Source organism: Eschrichtius robustus, chromosome 11 (assembly GCF_028021215.1).
Source record: "Eschrichtius robustus isolate mEscRob2 chromosome 11, mEscRob2.pri, whole genome shotgun sequence".
Lineage (NCBI taxonomy): Eukaryota > Metazoa > Chordata > Mammalia > Artiodactyla > Eschrichtiidae > Eschrichtius > Eschrichtius robustus.
The window spans coordinates 9279176-9284902 of record NC_090834.1 but is presented as its reverse complement, the minus strand read 5'-3'; the positions used below and the strand labels follow the sequence as shown (position 1 = coordinate 9284902).

At 39.7% G+C, this 5727-nt stretch overlaps 1 pseudogene; it reads right to left on the bottom strand.

Moving 5' to 3' along the window:
* Nucleotides 1-1515: 1515 nt before the first annotated feature.
* On the bottom strand, nt 1516-2446 carry LOC137771609 (olfactory receptor 8B12-like; annotated as a pseudogene).
* Nucleotides 2447-5727: the final 3281 nt, after the last annotated feature.

Below are 5727 nucleotides of genomic sequence, written 5' to 3'. Positions count from 1 at the left end.
AAGAAGAGAAACTTCCCGAAGAAAAGCTCATATGACAAAGTGTCTCCCCAGCACTTAACATGTTAGTGCTCTTCCGAAGAATCTTCTTTTATTACTAATAAGTCATTGAGACCCAAGTGTTCTGATATGTTCTATACCTCTTTACCCAATGTTGTGGATTTATAATCCAGTCGAGGTGAATGCTGTCTTTCCCAGATATGCCTGCATGAGAAGAGCAGTGCAATCTGCAGTGCCTTAAAATGCTATGGAAATGGCCTCTTCTAATAATCAGCTGCTTGGTACAACCTTGATAACTTACTAGATCCCCCAAATTATTTAATCCTCCTTTAGAATTTACATACTCTTAGTAGATTGTCCTGAGTCACAGATTTTTTCCATTATAGCTAAAACACCCAAACTAACCCTTAGAAAAAACTCTAAGTTCTGACTTTCTCAGTCTTGAAATAATGTATGAAATTTTCCAACCCAGCATCTTTATAACCCTTAAACCTACAGAAGTTCTCATTCACTAGGCTGGGTCCCTCAGCTTCCATACATAACCTTGAATTACCATGCTTTATCTGCTCTCTGGGACCTACATAATGTGCCACCCACACACTGCAATTTTTACACAAGTCTCTCGTCATATGACTATGATCAAGTTCAGTAAATGTTTGTCTCCTACCCTCTTGAAAAAAAAATGTAATATTCAAAAATGATTTATTGAGAAGTTCCATTAAATTAGTATCAATAGAATCAGATTTTAATATACTAATACATCATAATTTCAAAATTAAATCTGCAAGGGCAACAAGGAAATGAAGCAAGAAAACATGCCACAAAGGAAAACCAAGTAGATTGGAATTCAAGGCCTGCATTCCAGTCCCAGTTGTGTGGCCCTGGAAAACTTATATTTCAAAGTCTCCAACATCTATTAAATGAGGATACTAGATTAAATGATTTGCAAGGCCCATTCAAGATTAAATGATCTGTAATTAAAGAAGAATTTGCATTAAATAATCTTGGAATAGTGAAGGTAGGTCAAAGGACAGGGAAAATAGATCTGAACTAAACACTCATCCAAACATAAAGACTTAAAATTCTCTTCCTGTACAAGAGAGGAAAAAACTGGAACTTGCATCCTTTATTGAAAACACACACACTAATAAAAAAAAATTGTATCTTCTTTTTTTTTTTTTTTTTTTAATATTTTATTTATTTATTTATTTATTCACTTATTTATCCATGGCTGTGTTGGGTCTTCGTCTCTGTGCGAGGGCTTTCTCCAGCTGCAGCAAGTGGAGGCCACTCTTCATCGCGGTGCGCGGGCCTCTTACTTTCGCGGCCTCTCTTGTTGCGGAGCACAGGCTCCAGACGCGCAGGCTCAGTAATTGTGGCTCACGGGCCCAGTCGCTCCGCGGCATGTGGGATCCTCCCAGACCAGGGCTCGAACCCGTGTCCCCTGCATTGGCAGGCAGATTCTCAAGCACTGCGCCACCAGGGAAGCCCTGTATCTTCTTAAATATTACTCCTTTCTCAAGAAAATATATTTCTTCCCAAGGTTTTCCTCAGAGCAGCTTTGACATCCTTGTTCCTCAAACTGTAGATCAGTGGGTTTAACATGGGTACCACAATGGTATAGAACAGGGAGGACACTTTCCCTTGGTCAAGGGGCAAAATAGAAGGTGGTTTGAGATACACAAAAGCCCCAGAACCAAAGAAAAAAGAAACCACAATTATGTGGGAGCTGCACATACTGAAAGCTTTGGACCTGCCCTCAGTGGAGTGAATGTGGAGAATGCTGGAGAGGATTAGAGCTTAAGAGATGAAGATGGTGACAATGGGCATTCCAATAACAGTGGCCACAAATATGAAGACCACCAGCTCATGTACATAAGTGCTATTGTAAGAGAGCTCAAGGAGAGCAGGGATGTCACACATGAAATGATTGACAAGGTTGTCGGCACAGAAGGTCAGATTTGCTATGCTTCCCATGTGGGCCATGGCCCCTGAAAACCCCATCACATAGACACCCAACAAAAGGAGTAAACAGACCTTTTACTGAGACATAGTGACTGCGTACACCACGGGGTTACAGATGACGACATAGTGGTCATACACAATCGCTGACAGGATGAAGGACTCACAAATGACAAAGAAGCAGAAGAAAAAGTGTTGTCATACACCCTGCATGCAAGATGATGTTCTTCTTTGAGATAAAACTCATCAGCATTTTGGAAGTGATGGTAGTGGAGTAACAAGTCTATTAAGGAGAGGTTGAAGAGGAAAAAGTACATGGGGGTGTGCAGGTGAGAGTTCAACCCAATCAGCGTTATCAAGCCCAGGTTCCGCACTGTGGTGACCATGTAGAAACCTAGAAACAGGAAGAAGAGGGGGATCTGGAGTCCTGGATGTCTGTTAAACCTGCAAGGATGAATTCTGTCACAGAAGAGTTCTCGGCTGCCATTCTCCTCTGGGGATGGCTGGGGAAAGGGCGGTCAATAGGGAAAAGAAAAGAGAACCACTTAGAAGAAATGCCACCACCCTCCCAGTACCCATCTCCCATTCCTGAGAATGGTATCCACCGAGAGATTTAGCTTTAGTATGGAGGGAAGCTTTTTACTGTTTGCTATGGACCTACCTTCATAGCCCAAGTGACTTTAACTTCCAGGGAACAATAAGAGTCTAGACTTTGCCTCCAGAGTGAGAACTGGCACTTCCAGAGAAAGCAGTACTTTATTCATATTCCAATTCATTCAAAAATAGGATAGATGTCTTCTAGATCTTTAAGTCAGTCCATTTTCTATGTTCTCTCTCTCCTGAATCTGCTTCAGTTGCTGACACCTGAGCCTCTTCCCTGGAGAGAGTCCTGACTGGCAGAAGACACTGCGTCTTCTCAGTGCTCCCACCTCTGGGTCACTGCTGACAAATCAAGAAGGGGAGGTCACATTTATCCAAGATCTCCTAGCTCCAGTAGCTTTAGGTTTAGTGATAATTGTTTTAAGCTACCACTTATTTAAGTGGTTACTATGTGAGTCTGTGTACTAAGAGTTATGTGACATTATTATTATCCCCATTTTGCAGATGAGACAACTGAGTTAAGTAACTCACCCAAGTCCCAGAACTACTGAGTAGCAGTTAGAAGGTGAACTTGGGCAGTCTGACTCTCACAGTTTGCACTGGTAACCACCGTGTTATGTGACTGACCAGGGCCAGGCACGCACTCACCTTCCTTTAGTTTAGAGATGTAATGCTACACTCCACTGTCTCTTGTCCACAATTGTCCTGGGAAAGAAAATGACCATAAGTGAATAGAAGATGACAGCTTTGAGCTCAGAACTCTCTCCTCCCAAGTCTGGTCTAGAGAATCAGAGCCTATAATTTATCTTGAATCTCTTTCTGCATTGAAGAGCACGATTTCCAATTATTGATTTGTCCAAAAGCCCCTCTAGCTACAAGGAAGGAGACAGTGCCTTTTCCTGACTAGTGGATAACAGGAGAATAAAGAGTTTTATTAGGATTACAGATCTCAGTGACTTGATTTTTTTTTTTTAACATCTTCATTGGAGTATAATTGCTCTACAATGGTGTGTTAGTTTCTGCTTTATAACAAAGTGAAGTGACTTGATTATTAAGACAGGGACTCCCTCAAGACCATTTCTTAAGAGATTACTTTCCCAAAGGAACAAATGTTTGTTTATACCCTTGATATTACTTGATTTGGCTTTTAGAGACAGTTCTTTCAACAACAACAAAAAATTTATCTGGTACAATTAAGAGAAATACCACTGTGAAAAACTACTATCATTACTATTTCTGGAATACCCAATAACGTGCCTGACACAGATCGTTTACACTGACTTCTTGCCGCCAAGATCCAAAGCACCATACAAATATATTCTTGTTTATTCCTCACAATAACGATATTCATCTTAAACGTAAGTTGTTCACAGAGGCAGTGTGTTTCACAGCCCACATGCCTGGGTCTAACTCCAGGCCTCTGTGTTGTAATCACTAGACTAAATTTCCTCCTGGTGAGAGGAATCTTTTTGTAAGCTAACAAATAAATATGCAATGACTTTAATAAAAACAAGAAATGAGTGTATCAAGGAAAGATTAACACAAAGAGCTATCTATTATAATTTAGTTTAGGGCACTCAATTTATTCATATTCCTATTTATTCCAGGAAAAACTGCCCTATATCTAGCTCAAACAAGAAAGGAGTTTTCTGTGATTCCCTGCTCTCATCTTCTCAGGGGGTTTAAGTTTAATGGTAACAAAGAATCTCTATCAGGTAACTGCTCTCAGCCTCTGCCGGGAACAGCCTTTCTCTAAATAAAACTCCCTTTGACTGTCCCTGCCTTCTACCCACTTTTTGTCAGCGCTCCTCTCTACTGACTTCCCAGCTCCTCAGTGCTCTCAGACTGAGTCTTGGTAGATCAGATTCCCAGTGGAGGGATACATCCAAATTTGTTCTTCCTCTTTGGTTTGCTTTTGTCTTTTTTTGTCTTCTAACTCCCCAACAGAAACTTATGCCTTGTCAAATATTGTCTATCCTTCATCTTGATCTTTTGATCTTTTCTTACTTTCTTTAACATCAAGCCCACACACTCATAGAATTTTGAACTGAAAAGATTCAGGAAATTATCAAATCCAGTGTTTCACAAACCTGGCTGAGCACCATAATTACCTAGAATGTTTATTAAAAATAAATTCTGAAATAAGTGAGGGAGATTTAGAGGCACAGACTTCCAGTTGCAAAATAAATGAGTCACGGGTATGAAATGTAGAGTGTGGAGAATATAGTCAATAACTATGTAATATCTTTGTATGGTGACATATTTTTTTAAGTCTTTATTGAATTTGTTACAGTATTGCTTCTGTTTTATGTTTTGGTTTTTTTGGCCACGAGGCATGTGGGATCTTAGCTCCCCAACCAGGAATCAAACCTACATCTCCTGCATTGGAAGGTGAAGGCTTAACCACTGGACCACCAGGGCAGTCCCTGTATGGTGACATATTGTAGCTCAACTTACCATAGTGATCAGTTTGAAATGTATAGAAATACCAAATCACTGTGTTGTATAACAGGAACTAACATAGTGTCATGGGTCAATTACACTTCAAAAACAAACAAACACATAGAAAAAGAGGTCAGATTTGTTGTTACCAGAGGCAGGGGGTGGGGCAGGGGGTGAGGGGTGGAGTTGGATGAAGGTGGTCCAAAGGTACAAATTTCCAAGTATAAGATAAATAAGTATTAGGAATGTAATGTACATGATAAATATAATTATCACTGCTGTATGTTATATTTGAAAGTTAAGAGAGTAAATCCTGAGTTCTCTTCACAAAAAATACTTTTTTCTATTTCTTTAATGTATCTATATGAGATGATGGATGTTCACTAAACTTACTGTGATAATCATTTCATAATGTATGTAAGTCAAATCATTATGCTGTACCCCTTAAATTTGTACAGTGCTGTATGTCAACTATATCTCAATAAAACTGGAAGAAGGAAGAAAGAAAAGAAATTCTCGGCTCCACTCAGACCATCTGAATCAGCATCTCTATGGGTATAAATATGGTAGCCATATTTTTTAATCTTCCCTAGTGATTCCAATGCCAGCTACTTACAGATCCACAAAACTAATATTTATCCTCATCTTATAAACAAAGACACAAAGAAAATCCAAGGAAGTAAAGCCACTGGCCCAAGGTCACAGATCTAGTTTAAGTCTCCAGGT